This window comes from Pinus tabuliformis, chromosome 8, assembly GCF_031772625.1.
Source record: "Pinus tabuliformis cultivar Carrire ecotype Pingquan chromosome 8, CPIR1, whole genome shotgun sequence".
In the NCBI taxonomy this organism is placed as follows: Eukaryota; Viridiplantae; Streptophyta; class Pinopsida; order Pinales; family Pinaceae; genus Pinus; species Pinus tabuliformis.
In genome coordinates this window covers 1,495,271,705-1,495,293,365 of record NC_142294.1, presented here as the reverse complement: position 1 = coordinate 1,495,293,365, position 21,661 = coordinate 1,495,271,705, and the positions used below count along the sequence as shown (strand labels likewise).

General features: G+C 35.4%; 1 pseudogene; it reads right to left on the bottom strand.

Moving 5' to 3' along the window:
• Nucleotides 1–15,934: 15,934 nt before the first annotated feature.
• LOC149241487 (pentatricopeptide repeat-containing protein At2g13600 pseudogene) lies at nucleotides 15,935–18,621 on the bottom strand (annotated as a pseudogene).
• Between the last annotated feature and the right edge of the window lie 3,040 nt (nucleotides 18,622–21,661).

The window sequence follows — 21,661 nt, the reverse complement described above, 5'->3', positions numbered from 1 at the left end:
CAGACTCAAGAGGGCTCTGTATGGACTGAAGCAAGCACCCCATGCTTACTACACCAGGATCGACAGTTATTTCACCGGTTTGGGATTCACCAAGAGTGAAGCAGATGTGAACCTTTACCACATCATGGTAGAAGGTAAACCATTGATCATTGTTCTTTATGTCAATGATCTGATTTTGACAGGTGATGATCAGCTGATACAGTCTTGCAAGGAGGACCTTGCAAGAGAGTTCGAGATGAAGGACATGGGCCTTATGCACTACTTTCTAGGCATGGAGGTGTGGTAGAAAGATGGGGAAGTATTTGTGTCTCAAGGCAAGTATGCCAATGAGATACTCAGGCGCTTTCACATGGACAAGTGCAAGCTCATGCAGACTCCTCTAGCTAGGAATTGGAGGAAGGAGGATGCTACTTCAGGTGAGGTAGTAGCTGCTACTGTTTATCGGCAACTAGTGGGTTCACTTATGTATCTAGTGAACACACGACCTGACTTATGCTTTGCGGTGAACCAGCTGAGTCAAGCTATGTTTCAGCCTACCAAGTTGTTTTGGAAGGTAGCGAAGCATGTGCTGAGATACCTCAGAGGTACATGTCAGTTCAGATTGTGGTACAGACGGATAGAGGGAGTGAAGCTTTAGGGCTTCATAGATGCGGATTAGGCAAGGAGTCCATTAGACCGGAAGAGCACTTCTGGAGGAATATTCAACCTTGGTTCAGCTGCAGTTTCCTGGTACAGCAGGAAACAAAGATCAGTTGCACTTAGCTCAGCAAAGGCTGAATACATGGCTGCTAGTCAGGCTGCATGTGAGGCCATTTGGATGCGGAAGATTCTAGTGGGATTTTTTGGTCAGATGATGGATCCTACAATGATCTACTACGATAACCAGAGTTGCATCAAACTCTTGGAGAATGCAGTTTTTCATGACAAGTCCAAGCACATTGATATCTGGTATCACCATCTTCGAGATTGTGTGTTCAAGAGGATCATGTTGTTGTTGTATGTTTCAACCGAGGAACAGGATGAAGATATCTTGACTAAGGAATTGTCAAGATGCAAGTTCGAGTTCCACAAAGACAAGATTGGGGTTACTAATAATCCCTTTCTTGTTGAGAGGGAGTGTTGAAAATAGCAACAAGAAATGTTAAAAATAGAATTGCTAAAAATAGCACTGCTATAAATAGCAGTTTAGCTAGTGTTGATATTAGCAACAATGGATGGAAAAATGGAAGTGCTAAAAATAGCATTCTATAAATAGAATTTCGGGATACCTTCCTATTTTAATCAGTCCCTAGACTAAAATAGTGAAGTAAAATTTGAATTTGATCTTAAAAGTAGTTTGTAAAATAATTAATTAATTCATCTTGAGTTAATTAGTTAAGAAAAATCAAACTTGAAGTCTATGTGGGGACATGCAACAGTTTCTCCATTAATTGAGGCTTTTATCCATCAGTTAAAGGATAAGGATGAGTTGTAATTAGTTGGTTCAGTTAACTGAATCAAGTCCAGTTAGATTGATTTAAACAATTTGTTTAAATTAATGTGAGTTCAGTTAGTTAATGCTTGCATGCATGTAGCTACTGTACTTCAGATAACTGAATATTCTCTCATAAATAACTCATGCATGTCAGTTTAGACAGAGACCCAGAGATCAGATGGAGGGGCAATGTACTATCAGTTGCTAGAATATTCCATTGTGAATATTCCTTGCATGCAGAAGGAATTCTTTCCTTGAGGATTGCGCAGTTACTTCTTCAGGTTTAGTGAGTGTGATGAGGCCAATTCACACATGTGACATCATTGGACCCAAAGAAAAATTGCGCAAGGAAATAGGAGGCTTGGAGGGCTTGAGGATGACATATACTATGTCTATTCAATCTGTGAGCTATATTGTTTGATTGCAGAGAGAGCGGGATAGCTTGAGAGCTAATTCTTTTTGTAACTTGAACAAGATTTCCACTTGTATAATAATACAGAGCTGGGGTTTTAGGCTGAGTCTTTCCCCGGGTTATATATTCTATGTTATGTGTGATTGATTTCTCATTCTCAGTTATATGTGTTCTCTTGATCTTGCTCAATTCAATTAAGCTTCCGCAAAGTGTTGTAGAAGTAGATCTTGTATTGTGTTTTAGTATATTGCATAATCTATTGATCTACAGTGGGAATTTCTACAAAGCAAAGGATTCTGAATTCTGATTCAAACAGTTTCATTTTTACTGTAAGTTTTTCCAGTTTTATTTCACAGTGTTTTCTTCATATTATTATGTTTTACAAAGATAACAAAGTAGGAGTAATTGTGTTTCAATTATTCATATATGCATCTGAAGTGATCATCTATAAAGAGAATGAATTATATAAACTGTTTGTTTTTTTAATTCCCTCTAAATCATAAAATCATCAGCATCTTTTGTAAGCTTAAGCATATTTTGTTAAACCTTCTGAACATGGTTTAAAGGTTTTTTTACTTATGATTATTTATTTTTCAATTTGCAAACCGTGTTAGTCATACCATCTCTCTATTTCTACTCACCACCATGCAAGCTATATCACTATGTGAATTTTAATACTAGCCCTCTGTTTAAATGTTAATACTATTCAAAAGGTTAGGCATAACTATTTTAAATCTGTTTCATACATTGGTCCTCCAAATTTAAACAAAACCCCCAAAACAAACATCTTAGATGCCATGGCATGATAGCTGAGTATTATCATCTCAGAGATACAACACAAATAACACCTTACTTCAACAACTACTGGAATTGCTTCTTCACCTTATTTGCTTCTATAAGGAATTTCATGTACAACCTAGTGTTTGGCAATGGAGAGTCCAACAACAATTGGATCTTGTGCTCCACTTCCCTCTTGGGTGGTATTTCTTTAGTCTCCTGGAACACTCCCTTGTATGCCCATATCAACTCTTCTATTTTTTGTCTTTGTTCCTTAGTGCACCCCTCCAGGGATATCTTTGTTGTCATTAACACTTGTACACACTATTTTTCTCTTAAAAACAACGAAACATACTTCTTGCTAGAACTAATCAATTTCTTAATTTGGTTGGAACTTACCAACAAATTTTTTGACCTTGTGCACACTGATGGTGAAGGATTTTCTGCTTAATGAGGCGATACTAGTTGGATTTATACTGGAAGATTGCATCTCACATGTACATATAGGGACTCCAAAACACAACTCCACATACATCTAGTGGAACTACATTCCATTCTACTTCACTAATAAAATCAACCCTAGTGGTAAAATTTGATTTCACTATTTTGTTGCCTTGATTTCTGCATCCTTATTTACTCATCCCAAAGGATATGGGCTAGGATTATCTTGAACCTCCAATCCCAATTTGTTGACCATATTTGCTACAATGATATTTTCCTATGATCTTGAGTCAAACAAAGCATCAATTTTTGTCTTCTTGAATTGTATCTTTATATGGAAGAGTTATTTTTATCCCCTTCTCTTCATGTTGTTGAATGCCATGACATTTTTCATCTTCTTGTCCTTATTTTGGTTCTTCGGGGTTGAGTTCTAACTGTAGTTTCCAACACTTCTCTATGTGATCATCAATGCTATAATGGTAGCAGTGGTTGTTTTAATCCTTGCACTTGTATGTTGTAATTGTTGTTTTCTTGTCCTTCCTCTCCATTTCGTCTTGCCTTCTTTGGAAGCTTCATGGTGTTCCTTTTACTTTGAACCACTTGAATTCCATTTCTTCTAGCCTATGCTTTCTAGGTACTATGACTATACCATTGGGATGCTTTTGAGGTAAAAAATGGGCCTCCTAAAGAAAATAATAAAATAATAATAAAAATAAAAAATATGACTTATGAATGTTTAACGAAAAATAAAGATTTTTTTTTTTTTTTTACTTATCTCCTTATATATTTACTCAAATTTAAAGTGTGGCACTAGTTAGATGTGTAATTAGATTTTACATCTAGTGAGTTCTCACACTTGAAATTTTAGTAAACCTATAATGAGATAAGTCAAAAATATCATTAAAAAAAAAAATTCTTCTTTTCATTCAAAAATATTTACTATTGAGCCCACAAGGGGCATCTCAATTGGTGATCACCATGCTGTGAAGAATAATGTAAACTATGAGATTCAAGGTTCAAAAGTTTCATGGGTCAAGCCAACGATATATATATATATATATATATATATATATCCTTGGGGATAACATCATCATCTTGAATGCTACTAGTTCTTTAAATTTTGATTTTGTTAGTACATTTTTCATTTTGGGGCCCATTTTTTACCTCAAAATTCCCCTTATGACAAACAACATCCATTGTTATTGGTTTGAATAAAATCACTTGCCTGTATAAATCATTGTGTAGACCCCCTAGATGCTTGAGGAGTATAGATGGGTTCTTAGGAGAGATACCCAACATTATTGTTATCTTCCTAAATTCTATGGTTATACACTATGCCCCTATCTTTTCTTGAAGTAATGTCATCAGATCCACTGGTCTTTTACATACCCAATCAAATATAATTGAGACTTTACGAGATTTTTAAAATCCTCCCACTTAATTACTAGGGGATCCCCCTCAAACCTCGGGGTTTCTATGTGGCTTTCTCACCAAGTCGAGGTATAGCCCTCTAGTTTCAAATGAGAAAATGAAAATTTTAGTTCCTCCTCTATGCGGTGAATACTAAAATAACCTCTAAATGCTACAGCCAATTATTTAATTTCAAAGCATCAATCTCACCTTGATGTAGCTTAATGTTGAGCTTCACTTCCATCTTGAACAAGGATTGTGACTAGTTTACGACGCCCAAATTGGGTTGTTCTTTTTTGTTTCTTTTTTAGACTCCTTCTCTGGCTCTTCACAATCCTCCCAATTTCCCTCTAATCTAACTCCTGACTAGGAACCTCCATCTTCTTCAATTCCAAACTTTTCTACCAAAGCCGCCATGAGGAGCCTCATATTATAGCTGATATCTATGACCTTCTCTTCCATCCTTGTGAATCTCTCCTTTATCAGATCTTGAGGGTTATTCACAATAAATTCATCAACCATGGCTACAGTGGTATGAATTTCTACTTAAACCAATTTGGATCCCCTGCAACTTCCTACAAAATACCTAAAGATGCCTTCTCTAATACCAATATAATTTGTAAATTGTTTTGATATTCCAATGGAAATTTTTTCACAACAGATAGTGATAAAAACATATTTTAAATCCGAAATCTATATTATGATGGTAAATTTTCCTTATACTTTTGGATGCATTAAGTTTTTTTTTTTCTACTTATGCATAGAATATATAAAATGTGGAAAATAGAGAACAAAAAATCACTTACAAACCACAAATAACACCAAGATATGACCTAGGAAACCCTTTTGAGAGAAAACCCAACTAAAAGGTGAGAATTCTCTACTCTCTCTCTTTCTCTAAATGGAAATGGTGCAAACACAAAGGAGTGAGACTTGGAGCTCTTGCGCTACCACAAAATACAAACCCTCTCTATTCTACCTTCTCTTTATCCACTCTCAACTACTCTACTCTACTATGGAACAAAAATGCACTATAATAGAATCAAACCCCTTTTCCTCCAATCAGCCCAATTATAACACAACTTAATATCCAACTAGAGGTTAAATTTGACTGATTCGACCCTTAATATAAGTTACAACTAAACCCTTCTAAAAGATTCTTCATAAGGCCCACATGGCTAGCCACTTTTCCATGAGTAGCAGGCATTAATGTGGCATCCTATCAAATCATGTTAGTCAATCACAATATGTCAAATTTCATGAGGCATAACCTTTGTGTCCAAACTCCAACTAACATGATTCTTACACCGTTGGAAAGGTCTTACAGTGTAGAATAGCGACAAGGGTGTTGAACTTAAGAGGTAAATTTTTACCCCCAAAAAATGTCATTTAAGGCTTCAAACCAGCCTTGGAAGTTCTTTTACCCTAATTATCCAAACTCAATCTTGTCACTAAAACTTCTTCTATAACCTGATTTCTCTTTCTTTTCCAACCTAAAATAAAGATGTATGAAAAACAATATAATGATCCATTCTAGATCAAAATTGTTGAATGGTTAAGCTACTTATTTTGGTACCTCGAGGTGGGCTGATTCAATTAAATTAAACATTGTCTAATGAATCTTGACGATATTTAGCAATTTACAAGTCATAATCAAACATATACTTTGCCTTATTGTGTAATTAAGACGAGAAGAAATAAACACAAAAAATGGTTGGTCAAATGAAAGTGAGTAAAGAGCATGCCTTGTTCCAGAATATTCAATTTTAATTTGTCCTTGGATTAAAATTGTGAATTAAAATCGAATTTAGTCTCACCAGCTACTTGAAAATAATTAATTAACTCATTATGGATTAATTAGTTGGAGAAATTCAAGTTAGAATTCTTTCTGAAGTCATGCAACAGTGATCCCTTAAATTAAAGAGATTATCCCTTAATTAAGGATAAAATATTGAGTTATATTTGAGTTGTAATTAGTTAGCTCAGTTTACTGAGTTAAGTCCAATTAAATTAGTTCCAAACTGTTTGAGGAACTAATTGTGAGTTATCAGTCAGTTGATGCATGTATGCACTCAACTAGTGTACTCTAGATAATTGAAGATTCTCTTATCAGGAACTCATGCATGTCTATTCTGAAAAAAACCCAGTTGAGCTAAACGTCAAGGACGGTGTATTATCAGTTGCATGTTTTCTCCTATAAATGAAACTCATGAATGCATAAGGAACAAGGTTCCTTGAGGATTGTGCAGTTCTAACAGTGTGTTAGAGCAATGTGTGAGAGCAGTGTTACACTAGGTGAAGGAGATCATCCCAGAGGTAACTGCACAAGGAAATAGGAGCTTGGAGGGTAGAGGAGAAGGCTTGTGAGAAGCTTTGATTGCCTGTGAGCATCCAGGAGGATTGTACTGAGAGTTGGCTAACTGTGAGAGCTAAGGCTTTGTATAATTCTGATGTATTTCCACCTTGTATGATAATACAGATAGTGGGGCTTTTAGTTGAGGCTTTCCCCTGAGTATTTTTTGTGTTTCATGTGCATTGATTCTTCTTCTTCTGGTTACATGTGTTCAGCTCTGATTCAACTCGATCTTTAAGCTTCCGCAAGTTTGATAGTAGAAGTAGATTATAGTATTTTGATTTTGTATATTGCATTATCGAGTTAATCTACAGTCAGATTTTCTACATAGTTCTCAGAGGTAGATTTGTAGAAAATTTGCAGGAAATTATACATGGTATCAGAGCTTAGTTTATTAGAGCTGTGAAAAATATACGGAGAAGAGAATTCGAAGTTTGAAGTTTGGGGTTGCAGGTGCAAATCGAATTCTTATCATACTTCAAGGTTGGCCAATGGCGTTCTATGGCTTGAGACTCGAGTATGCCTTGGAAGGTAACTCGAATTACATAGCATGGAAAGATCGCATGGAGGTTCTATTAGAAGACAACGACTTAAAGGATTTCATTGATCACGAAATCCCAAAGCCAGGTTCAACTAATGCACGAGAGTTGGCTGAATGGAAGAAGTGTGTGGCGAGGATGAGACGGATCATCCTTGAGGGAGTTCGAGACCATATTGTCTCGAGTCTCCATGGGAAGGATACTCCATATTCAATGTGGAAGACATTGAAGGACCTCTACCAGAACAGTAGCGACCAGAGGAAATTGGCGCTCAAGGATAAGCTTCGAAGAATCAAGATGGAGAACAATGATACTATTTCCACATACCTGAACAAGCTCACCACCTGTAGAGATGAGCTTAGAAGTGTGGGAATAACTACTGCTGATGATGATATGGTAAGCCTCGCTCTCCTTGGCCTTCCAAAGTGCTGGAATAGCTACCAGGACTCTGTGAATGGAATGGAGAAACTATCGGATTGGGAATGATTGTGGTCGGATCTCATGCAGGAGGAGATCAGGAGGAGCACACGAGATGGTTCTTCATCCAAAGATGATGATGAAGAAAATCTGGCCTTAGCGAGTAAGGCAAGGAAAGGGAAGGGGAAGGTATCCCATTCCAAATCGAATTCTTCTCATGGAGGGAAGAAGGTTGACAAGTCTAAGGTAAGATGCTTTAATTGTCACGAGATGAGTCATTATGTGACTAATTGCCCATCGAAGAAGTCAAAGAAGGAATCCTTAGAAGGGTCGGAAGGTGAGGAAATAGCCTCTCGGTTCGAAATGGACTTCACCCTCATCGCATGCATGGTGTCATCGATGATGGTTTGTGGTTGGTTTCTTGACAGTGGAGCCTCATTCCACATGACCGATGATAAAATTCTATTCAGTACCTTGGAGGAGAAAGACCTCAAGCTTCGCATAGAGATGGGTGACGACGAAAGGTTTATTGTTTCAGGAGTGGGCACGATTGCTTTTCAGAGGGAGCATGGAGTTTCTATCACCTTGAAAGATGTGAAGTATGTGCCTGGACTGAAGAAGAACTTGGTATCAGTCGCGATGTTGGAAGACAAAGGCTACGATGTTGTTTTCAGTAAGGGAAAGGTTTTCCTTAGACACATCACGACGATACAGGTGAAATAGATCGGTTCACGAGTCAAGACCTTGTATTCTCTTAAGGTTCAAGATGCATACAAAGCCTTGAGGATCAAGGAAAATGTTAGAGACTTGGTGGTTGAGAGGGAAAGTAAATTACTTCTCAACATGAAGTCCCAAAAGAAGTCTCAGAAAATTGTGGAGGAGCCACAATTAGAGTCAGCAGAGGGATCACATGCAACCATACCTCCAGGTGTGAGTTGGGGCGATGTGAAATGATAGTCCCAAGAAGGCTAAAATTGGACAGGGTCCATTGAGATATTTTATCTCATGGATCGTACCTTGCTATGGGAGCCCAAAGTACATAGTAGCAGGAGGAATCAATGGGGTTGATGTAGTCAGAGATCAAAGTGACTGAGGTTAGAGCAGTCAGATATTAAAAAGCGCAGAGAAAGATTGACAATAGTGCAGAAAGGTTGAGTCAGTAGAAGCGTAGAGTTTTCAGTCGACAGAGGCAATAGTAGTGAGAGACTTTGATGACAGAGGCATCATTCTGATTCAGGTTGGATGTTTTTTCGTTTCTGAAGTTGCTGGAGCAACAACACTAGAGAGAAGTGTTGCATGCAAAACATTACAAAGGTTCAGGATTGGGATCGAGTTGAATTCAATTTTTGTTGAGAGGGAGTGTTCAAAATAGCAACAAGAATGATAAAAATAGAATCCAGAATATTCCAATTTTAATTTGTCCTTGAATTAAAATTGTGAATTAAAATCGAATTTAGTCTCACCAGCTGCTTGAAAATAATTAACTAATTCATTATGGATTAATTAGTTGGAGAAATTCAAGTTAGAAGTTTTTCTGAAGTCATGCAATAGTTATCCCTTAAATTAAGGAGATAAGATTGAGTTATATTTGAGTTGTAATTAGTTAGCTCAGTTTACTGAGTTAAGTCCAGTTAAATTAGTTCCAAACTATTTGAGGAACTAATTGTGAGTTATCAGTCAGTTGATGGACGCAGGCACTCAACTAGTGTACTCCAGATAACTGAAAATTCTCTCATCAGAAACTCATGCATGTCTATTCTGAGAAAGACCCACAGTTGAGCTAAATATCAAGGACAATGTACTATTAATTGCATGTTTTCTCCTATAAAGGAAACTCATGGATGTAGAAGGAACAACATTCCTTGAGGATTGTGCAATTCTGACAGTGTATTAGAGCAGTGTTACACTTGGTGAAGGAGATCATCCCAAAGGTAACTGTGCAAAGAAATAGGAGCTTGGAGGGCAGAGGAGAAGCCTTATGAGAAGCTTTGATTGCCTGTAAGCATCCAGGAGGATTATACTGAGAGCTGGCTAGCTGTGAGAACTAAGGCTTTGTATAATTCTGATGTATTTCCACCTTGTATGATAATACAGATAGTGGGGTTTTTAACTGAGGCTTTCCCCTGAGTATTTTTTGTGTTTCATGTGCATTGATTCTTCTTTTTCTGGTTATATGTGTTCAACTCTGATTCAGCTCGATCTTTAAGCTTCCACAAGTTCGATAGTAGAAGTAGATTATAGTATTTTGCTTTGGTATATTGCATCATCGAGTTAATCTATAGTCAGATTTTCTACATAGATCTCAAACGTAAATTTGTAGAGAATTTGTTGGAAATTCTACATGCCTCAACTTATGAGTGTCGAGATGGCTTCTTGGATGAATCTAAAGCACCTCTTTCAAGGGAAAATGCCCCCATTTATGTTAGAAAATTGGGCAATGCCATTTGTTGTGGATGATGATAAATTAACACTATCTATACTTTCGCAAATGCATTGAGCCTTGAATATTAACTATGTATATTGGGAGACAACTAGTTGATCACTTGATTTGTTTTTCATTCACTACTGTGAATACTCACTTGATTTCTAACCCTTAAATCTTTGTGTGTGCTTGGAAATGGAGAGTTGAAACCTATACATTACCATCTCTTAAATGAAAGGTTGAATGTTGAAGGTTGTGGGTAGATTAGATTAAGTAGATGTAGTATGTTTTAAGTATTGACTTGCCAAGATGCTTATATAACCTATAAATAGTGAATCATGTTCGACTATGTGTTAGTTTGTCAAATCAAATTTTGGGTTCTAACATTATAATCATGTCCAAAATTATGGTTTCTATGTTTGGAAGGTCATGAGTCTTTCTTTAACATAGTACATTCAGAGAGAGATAGATTTTGTTATATGCCATAAAGTACTTCTAACAACTGTGAATTTTTTAGTTGATCAACGTGTCTAGTTGTACTCATTTACATATATCTATCAACATTTTTTATATGCCATAAAAAATTTCAACAATTGTAAATTTTAGAGTTGATCAATATGTCTAGTTATATCATTTGTACACACCTATCAACATTATGCTATGCCACGAAACTATTATATGTAAAACAAACCCACATGACATTCTTCAACAAGTATCACCAATTATGTACATGCATTTAAACTATATCTAAATATAAAGTGTGAATTGTTATGATGGTTCATTAAACTAAGTTAATGGGGTAGATATATTCTCATTGATGATTTATAAAATCAATTTCTCAAGCTGATGCGTATTAAGGTGATTATTTCTTATTTCTAATGTTTTGGATTAGCAAGAAGAGATGTTATGGCTTATTTTCAACACGCGATAGATTTTTCGGGCATTGTAGATGTCTAATTGCTCCCATGATCTCATTGCTTTCATATATTTCTCTGTAATCTTGAATGCTAGAAGTATTTTTTCTAGAATAGGAGGTCTTGATTAGGGAACCTCATTTTTTTTAGCTTCTTTGTTGTTTCCCATTTAATTAGATTGTTGCTTCCCAATTATTATTTTCCTCTTTTCTACTCTTAACCATAACTAAACATTAATATCTATAATAAATTAGATTAAATATAAATTTTATCCATAACATATATTAAGAGATAAATCATATCAAAGTTATAAAGTATCAATTACTATGGCAACTAATTAGAATTAATGTCATAGGTGTACTATGTATATGTATTTAGTATGTAGTACCTAAGATTAAAAAAACAATACTAAAGTAATATTTGTGTACAATGTGATTATGTATGAAATGACCATCTCTTGTGTTGTAATATTTATGTTTTGATGTAGTGATTCATTTGATATTTTTTTACAAATAGAGGATTATATATAAATTATTGTTTTTATTGATTTTGTAGAGTTTGGATATGTTAATAAAGACAATGTATCAGAGATGATTGTCATCATAATGAAATCCATATGAGGCACAAATGATTCAATTCTCTTCAATTATCATTTCTAATTCAAATCAAAATGACAAGTTTTTCTATATATGAATTTTCTTTATTTTTCCAATACTTCAACTTCTTTATTGTTTTTAAAGTCAATATTTAAACATTTTGTTTTACTCTTAATCACAATATTTACTCTGACTTAATTCTTGTTAAGCAAAATGTTATATTTTTTAATTATTTAAATGATATTTCTTCTACTTATTTTCTGAACTTTGCAACAACTCTAACACCATATAATGAGAAAATGCATTTTTATATATGTTTCGAGAAACTAGAAAAATATATTCGTGAATGTTTTCAAAATTCCACTAGTTAATAAATGAATTTCATAAAATCACAATATAAACCTATTATTTTACTAATTAACTCTTATAACACAATGATAATAATTTTTATGTTCATGGTTTCAAATTTCTCAGTTAAAATTGTATATGTTGATTAAACCATGTTAAGTGGAATGTTTGTAATTTGTCATAGTGTTATTATTTTGTAAGAGCATCCTAGTGAATTGTTGTGGAGTTTTCAATACATCAAACTTTCATGTAATTGAAATTGTGAAGATGAATTGAAATTGTAAAGATGAGGTCCTCTATTTAAGAGAAAATAAAGTACAATGAATTTTTTAGAAAAAGATGTGTGAAAATTTATCATACATATTTTAAATTAATATATTTAAATGTATATGTAAGGTGAAAAAAAATGTGAAGGCACACATCAATATAGTATTATAACAATGACAAACTTGGTTGATGCAAAGTTCTAGAAAGAAGCTTAGAAGACATTGGCGTAGACATATAAAGCAAATAATGTGACATTTTTTTATATGGCTCAGAGACTTAGAGATTTGGGGACCGTCTTTACTTGAGTCAGATTGGGCTTCAGTTGAGAGAGTCCAATCTTCTTCTTCGTCGGATCATTAGATGCAAACAGGCAATACCTTAGCACATCATCCTTGCAGAGTTTGGAGCTCAACCCTTTCGGATTGAGATAGTGTTCAGTTTGGTCTCATTCTTGCATCGTGTCTGGGGATTTGCATACTCAATAAAGAGTAGGGACCGTTACCCTTGGCATATTGCTCTTCTGAGAATATTGCTCGCTCTACTCCCTCAAGCCAAGCTAGATGTTGGTTTACAGGAGTTTCGGATCTCTTAGAGTCAGTGGGCATTCAGTTGGATCATCTCCCTCCTTTCCGATATTCCTTGGATGCTCCTAGTCACCTTCTACCTACTAGACAAGAGTTGAACAAGATCATCAGGGAGGACATCTACAGGCAATTCGTCCATGTCACCTAGGTCAATCCTCCGGGAGGGTTGCGCCCAAAGATGGTCTTCTACACTAAGCACTTCTTGGAGTTGAGAGACAGGTTCATTATTCGACCCCAGTACACGTTTCACCACTAGATGCATGCTCTTCGCATTCCTCTAGGCCAGTTCAGAGTAGGTTCTCATAGACTTTGGGTAGAGACGAACCACCAGATTGATAGGTCAGACAAAATCTGTTAGGTATGTCATTTACAGAAAGTAGAGATCGAGGTGCACTTCATTTTTGGATGCCCTATCTGCTACGAGATCAGAGGAAGGTTCCATTGCTTGTTCAGAGACTCTCAGACTGTCAAAGACTTTTTCAGGTATCCCGATCAGAGATGTTTGGCCCTATATATGTAGGAGGCTCTTAGGTTCAAAGCACATATTCTTCAAACTCCCATTAGACCAGACCCCACACAGAGAATCACGACATTTTTTAGGGTACTACCTTCAGGCAGGGGCACAAAGAGAACAATTGATACCATTTCATATCCAAACTCTGCCAGTGAGGATCTATGGGACCTCACCCCACCACACGAAACCCCAACAGCTAAACCATCTCAGATCCATCCCTGGGAGACGAACTAGGTCCTCCAAACCTCAGCAGTGCACAAACTCCCCAGACAACGAGTTAGTGGACAGTTTGTACCTCCCACTGACCCTTCATTAGGCCAAGAGACTTTGTATAATTTTTTTCAGTGCTCTTCAGTCAATCTTGGATGTTAGGAGAGATGGGTCTGATCCTCTTCGTCAGGACATTCCATATATTGTATCTTTTATGTTCCTGCATTGTACCTTTTATGTTCATGCATATTATTTTTTTTATAGGAGATCATTTGGTTCTCCCACATTTTATGGACATCATTGTACTCAACAGTCCCTTTGACCTACTTTGTGGTCATTAGTTGAACATAAATATAATTATCTGATCTTATCTAGACATCCTTTGAAATAATAACATCTAAAGAATATAAAAACCATTTTAGATCTTGTTGTACTAAGTAGATGGACTGGACTGAACCATCTTTGAAGATAGTGCATCCGACCTTGCTGGCAAGTTTGCTAGGTTATTTTCAAGGCGTGGTTTTTATATCAAGCAATAAGGTAAGGAAATTAATACTGGACAAGGTCACCCATTTTTAAAAGAAAAAAAAAGGGGAAAATAATAAAAGGCTCTGGGGGTAGTGATTCAACTATGATCTTATTTGTTAGAAAAAGGAGAATCCTACAGGCACAACGATTCAACTATGATCTTATTTGTTAGAAAAAGGAGAATCCTACAGGCACAACCCGTTGTGGTAAGAAGTTACAAGAGAAGAATGCTCGTTAGTACAATAAAAGACCCCGTCATTATATCAAAACATTGCAAGAAGAGATTCTCCAACGAAAAGAGAGAAAGAACAGAGAGAAGATATTGATTTTTCATGAACCCTAGATGTAGTTTATGACTAGATCTTGGCCCAAAAACAGACTAGGAACCCCAACACAAAATACCATGCATAGAGGAAATGCATTTACAGTGAAATCGATTAAGTACACAGACTCCTTTCTTCCTCTATACAAACAACTACTCGGTCAATTTAGACCTTCAAATTCACTGCATAATCAGCGGCTATACATGTTCAGAACTCCTTTACGAGATCTAGTAGATCTACTCCTCATCTCACAAATCTGACCCTCTTCTTCATTGATCTGATCCTCTGTGGCCAAATCTCCTCAGCCCTTCTCAGATCTGCAATCACGCTTTCCTGCAATCACATTGTGAATTCCCGCAACTGCGAATTTCTGCAATCACACCGTGAATCCCTGCAACTGTGAATTCCTGCAATCACACTGAATTCCTGCACTATGAATTCCTGCAATAAACTTGGGTTCTTCTTAAGGCTTCGACCCTAAGCCTACCATACACGGCCTGACCTTCCACGATCTTGCTTGCAACAGCTATCTCAGACATATCTCTCTATCACTCATGAATGATCTCTTGCCCAATGTGCCTCTAGGCCTCTCCATTGGCCTCTATTTATATTTCACCCTTAGATTATTTTACGAAATACTGTATTAATCCTCGGGCAATATTCACAAATTCTTAGATAGATGGTGTTTACTCAATTATACAGTGCACCTATACATCATTCTCATTCAAATTCTATATCTGATTCACCAGCCGTCATTGTGTTTATGATCTAGAGTCTACCCAAAAAAATCTGAAATGTTTCTTTATTATTCAGAGTCCACTTTAAAAATGTAAAGGTATATTTTGAACATAACTTAAAAACACGCATTTCATCTTCAACAGTTTATTTTAAACATTTCTTTGGCATGCATTGTACTTTTACTAAGTTTGTTTTGTTCCATCAGTTTTCTGTTTGTTATAACATGACTAGCATGCTGCAAGGTTGTTAATAATCCTCCAAACTGTCCTATGCAAGAGTTACAATACCAGCTGTGATTGCCACCTCCTCTCAGTGTTTGTGGTTGTTGCATGGAGAGAAGCAAAGTACATTACAGTTTTGGGTGGAAGACATATGTCACATCACATGTATGAAATAAAATGGAGAAAATTAGATGTCTTGGACAAATAAATAAATAAAATATAGATTCATTAAACCTTAGATGTTCTAAGTGGTGCACTGGGGTTTAATTTTCTTTTATGTTGCTTGATAGATCCAAGGTTAAGATGGATATCTACTGGTTAAGAATTGAAAGAGATATTATCCATTCACATGTATAAACTAAAACTGAAAAAATTTGACATCTTAGATAAATAAATAAATGAAAAAAAAAACAAAAAAAAATCATAGATCCATCTAAACCTGGGATCTTTTAAGTGGTGAGGATTCTACAGTTAGGGATTCTAATTTCTTTTGATGTTGATTATAAATGCACGGTTAAGATGGATGTCTAGTAGTTAAGAATTTGCTCAAATCATCTGCAAAATTGTAATACTAATCACATGTCCTGTCACCTTCATCTGCTCATAAAATCTCACCATGTTTCTTTTTAGTTTTTAGATGTCAACTGTCTCCCACAGCAAAAGCATATACCTGTTTACCAACCACAAGCCAACTACATCCCGGATTCTTTTTTAACCTCCTGGCTTTCATCATTTTTCGCACCTTTCCAATGTCATTCCACATACCAGCGGTAGCATAGATATTGGACAGTTGAACATAAGGTGAAGGGTTTTCGGGATCCAATTCAAAAAGCCGTTCTGCTGCATATTCTCCTAATTCTATATTCTTATGGATTCTGCAGGCACCAAGTAAAGAACCCCACACAGTAACACCAGGTTCTACTGGCATTTTCTTGATTAGCTCTTGGGCATCATCAAGCCTCCCAGCACGGCCAAGGAGGTCAACCATGCAACTGTAGTGTTCCATCACAGGTGTAATGTGATAATGCTTACTCATTAAATCAAAGTACTGGCGGCCCTCATTCACCAGCCCTGCATGACAGCAGGCAGACAAAACACCAAGAAATGTGACATGATTTGGGTTCATACGCAACTGTAGCATTCCCTCAAACAGCTCAAGGGCTTCCTTAGCACATCCGTGTATGGCATACCCTACAATCATTGCAGTCCACAAGACAACGTCTCGGTAATGTATGTTGTCAAATACTATTTGTGCACTCTCTAGGCACCCACACTTAGAATACATATCTACAAGAGCACTTCCCACAAAGGCATCACAGCGGTATCCACTTCTAATGATGACTTCATGGATCTCTCTGCCTTCTTCCAGAGCTGCCAAGTCGGAACACACCGGGAGAGCAACAGCAAACGTCTCTGCGTTTGGCTTCACAGCGGTCAGCAGCATTTGTTGAAACAACTTCAGGGCATCCTCTGTGTGCCCAGCCTGTGCATAACCAGCAATCACAGCGTTCCATGAGATGACATCTTGTTCGGGCATCTCCCAAAGCAGTTTCAAGGCTTCATCATGATACCCATTTTGTGCATATCCTGTAATCATTGCATTCCACGATACCACATCTCTTATGGGCATTTTCCAAAAGACATTCACTGCCTCTTCAACATATCCACTCTGAGCATATGCTGCAATCATAACATTCCATGAGACCATATCTCTTTTTGGCATTTTGTCAAACATAATCAATGCATTGTCAATACTGCCGCATTTTGCATACATATCTACGAGGGCATTCTCAACATTGACATCATATTGAAATCCACTTCTAATTATTTCTTCATGGATCTCTTTCGCTTGTTCAAGCGAACCCAAGCTCGCACATGCCGGTAGAAGACTGGCAAATGTGATCTTGTTTGGCCGAACACCAGACTGCCGCATCTTACAATAAAATTTCAAGGCCTCCTGCCCATACCCTTGCCTGGCATAAGATGCAATCATGGCTGTCCAAGACACCAAATTCGGCTGGGGCATTTGCCAAAAGAGATCCAGGGCTTCCTGAAAACATCCATTCTGCGCACATCCCGTAATCATTGCGTTCCACGAGACGACATTTCTTTCAGGCATTTTCTCGAACATTTTCAGGGCTTCCACAAGCTGGCCATTCTGAGCATATCCAGCCACCATGGTATTCCCTGATACCACATCTGGTTCGGGAATTTTGTCAAACACACGGCGTGCAAACTCTAATTCTCCACATTTTGCAAACATGTCCACTAGGGCATTTTGCACAAAAGCATAAGACTCGAATCCACCCCTAATCACTTCTTCATGGATCTCCTTGCCTTTTTCAAGATCACCCATGTGGGCACAAGAAGACAGAATACTGGCAAAGGTAAACTCATTTGGTTTGATCCCTACCCGTTTCATTTGATAAAACAGATCAAAAGCCTCCTCGTTATGATCATGCCTGCTATAAGCCACAATCATCACTGTCCACGACATAACGTTACGTTCAGGCATTTGATCCAGAACTCTGCGGGCGTCTACCAGACTTCCACACTTGGCATACAGTATTAAGAGCTTGTTTTTTAAATAAGTATCAGGGTCTAATACCGTCTGTATCATGTGGGTATGGAGTAGTTTTCCCTCTAAAAGGGCTTTCTTGTTCACAAACGTCTGCAGGAGAGAAGCATAAGTAGAGGAATCTACGGGAACACCATGACAGTCCATAGCGTGCAACATTTGCATGGCCTCTTTCACTCGGCCTTGCTTACTTGCTCTACTCAAATCAGAGTTCATGTCATTGACATCAATTTTATCTCGCAGATGTTGTTCAGTTTGAGAAGCAATTGACATAGCTTTAATGGCGCTTTTTCTGAGAATATACTTGGGAAACAAATCCACAGCCACTGCCATAGATAGAAATCCTGCCGCTGCCGTGTTCTGCTCTGCATTTTCCCACTTCTAATTGAAGTGGTTTCAAAGGGTTTGTATAGTTCTACATGGTTTCTGGATTCATGATCCATTTCAGTTCACTGAAACCCCAAATTTATTAGAAACAACATTTGTTTTAATCTGAGCGACGGCAAAGCGGGATTTCGTTAGTTTCAGGTGTGTGTTAGCAGTTCATAGAGTGATTATATAGGGATTCTTGAAATCGATAAGTCATTTTTCATATTAAATTTAGCAATTTTATTGGCAATTTGTAAATAAGGGTTTATTTATTATTATTTTTAAAGAAAAAGTATGCCATCAAAAATAATTGATTGGTTTGTCGCACAAATTTCCACTCTTGCAAATTGATTCATGAGGAAAGTCAGCGCCTAATGTTGCAAATTGATTCATGAGGAAAGTCAGCGCCTAATCTATTAGAAACAGTTTTAGGTTTTATTTCAAGATTAAATTGGCAATTTCAATCTGGGAGTTTCAACTATATATAATAGTCATGAGAAAATTAGTTTTCTTTGGGATCATTCTGGATAATAACTTAATAACTTTAATGAGGTTATATGATATGGTAATATTTAATTTTAATTTCATACCAAAAAAATTAAATATTATTTTGATTGCAATTTAATTTTTTATTTTATTTAGATTTTTGTAATTTGATTTTTGTAATTTAATTAATAATTAGTATAGATTTATTTTAATTTTAGATTTATTATGTCTGAAGAGAATCAAATTTTTTGAAGTCTAAATTTTTTCTAAATTTTGCATTCAAAATGAAATTTACATTTCAAGAGATTTGATCCCTCTCAACACTGGATAAATATAGAATTATGATAGATCTATACTAACTTTTACCTCACACAAAAACTATCTATCTATATATATATATATATATATTAGTTTTTCCTTTATATATTTGAAACACTGATTAATTTTTACTTTGATAAAATTTACTTCACACTAACTTGTTTTAACTATGCTATTAATTTATTTGTTTTTTGCAAGCAATGTTTTAGTTTTGTAAGTATTCTAAATTCACACAATATTTTAGACTTAATAAGAGTTGACCTTCGTTTAATCAATTTCAAGTTTTGGCAAATAATCTTATATGATTTTTTACATTATAGGGAAAACTCAATCTAATATTTTGTGTAATGGAAAATGGGGTGTGAGTTTGTTGTGTGAAGCAAGGCTAAATTTACAGACTAATAATCTTCTTTCATTACTATAGCTTACACATTATATAGTTTAATAATTTTTTAAGAATAAACATACTTTAATTAAGAATTTTTGAAGAACAAATATATCTTAATTAAAGTTTTGGGCATTATCATTAGTTAAATGAACCTTACTCTTTTTGTTTTCTTTAATTTTGTCCATGCTTAATTTCCTTTTGTGATCAATAATATTATTGTATATATGTGTTTTTGGTTAAAAAGTTTAATTTAGCTAACATATTCAATATTTTTCTTTATTTTTTATTAATTAACTGACATATATTTTTATTTATTTTTTAATGTAACATTACGTGTCCGTATACTTGGTTGTAGAGTGTTCTCCACTTAATAAAAAAATGGATCACATGTTGAGACATTATTACTTAATATTTAATAATTACAAAACTATATATATATAACATTGCTTATGGATTATATCTTGACATTAACTAATACTTAATAATAAAATTATCTTAATAATAGATTACTATTTCATAATTATTTCTTTTGTTGCGTTGAAGAAAAAGTTATTATTTTCTTGTTTAAAGATTCTTTGAATGTTATTAATTGGCTTAATGTTTTTGAAAGATGTCATAATCACACATGGTTACCAATTTTGAAAGAGATCTTACCGTTGAAACAACAATTTAATTATATCTCTTGTTACCAACCATTTAATTATATCTCTTGTTACCATATTTACGGAAAACAAAACAATGACATAAATTTATGTTCTAAAAAGACACTAAACAACTCATGGGTTTTTGGCCGATGTTGAAGCATATAAATGGAGCGGTCCAGAATTTACAGCATCAGCCTTTCGCTGAAGGATAACAATTTTTATTTCACATATCATTCAACCATTTGATAGACATCTTATATGTCGGTAGCGGGTATTATATGTGACTTCAGTTTTTGTTATGACTCTAAAGCACAAGTCTTTTTATAACAGGATATGGATATGGACATGATTTCTCTTATTGATGATAGATCATGCTTACGGGGTAATTTGTCTGAGCCTGGTTTTTTATTTTTTAGTCACTATCGGGACAAAGTTGGTATGTCCATGGATGCATATATCAAATGTAACTTTTTTTTTATAATAAAACGTTAAAAATTTAAAAAAAAAAAATTCAGAATTATTTTATTAATTATTTTATTTATATTTAATAAAAAAAATTTAATATAACATAATGAAAAATATGGTTAAAAATATAACAATTACCAAAATAAAATTGAAAGTGTTTAATATTTAATTTTACAAATTATTTAAAAAAAACAAAACATTATGGCTTTCCATGGATAAAATTATCTAGTAAACGTCTTCCCTGTAATGGATAAAATTGCATTAGAGCCTAAGCATATTGCATTGCAAAGTATTTAGTAAATATGATATATGGAATAACATTATTTAAAATTTGTTTTTTTGATAAACCACTTCACTTCATATTCATTAAAATAACTTAATTATATATTGATCAAAGTTTGATTCACCAAGAAACTGGCTTTCCATACAACAACAAAGAGAGATACTGACAAAAAATCAATCCACAAACTAGTAGGATACACAACAATGTATACCCAACTGAAGAGCATTGAATAGAGCAGTTGAATTCCACAGAAATAGTAACACCATATTTCACCACAACGTTCCCCTCCAAAATCAACTTAGCTTTTGTCCATCTGTCATTAGGATGCCCGTTAGATTATATGTTAGACCGTTAGATTATATGTTAGACGATCAAACAATGTTAGACGATCAGACAATTTTTAGCGATTTGATCAAAAGTAGTTTCAATAATCGGTTAAATCAGTTGTTTATGGTTTATGGTTTATCAAATGCAATGGTGAATAACAGATCCACAGGCACCTTCTGACATCTTGCAGGGCGCCCTGGACTCATATTGTGGACCGGGCAGAGCCGATTGCAGTGAAATTCAGTGGAACCATCCCTGCTTTCTGCCCAACACGCTCGTTGCCCATGCCTCATATGCTTTCAATATTTACAGGCA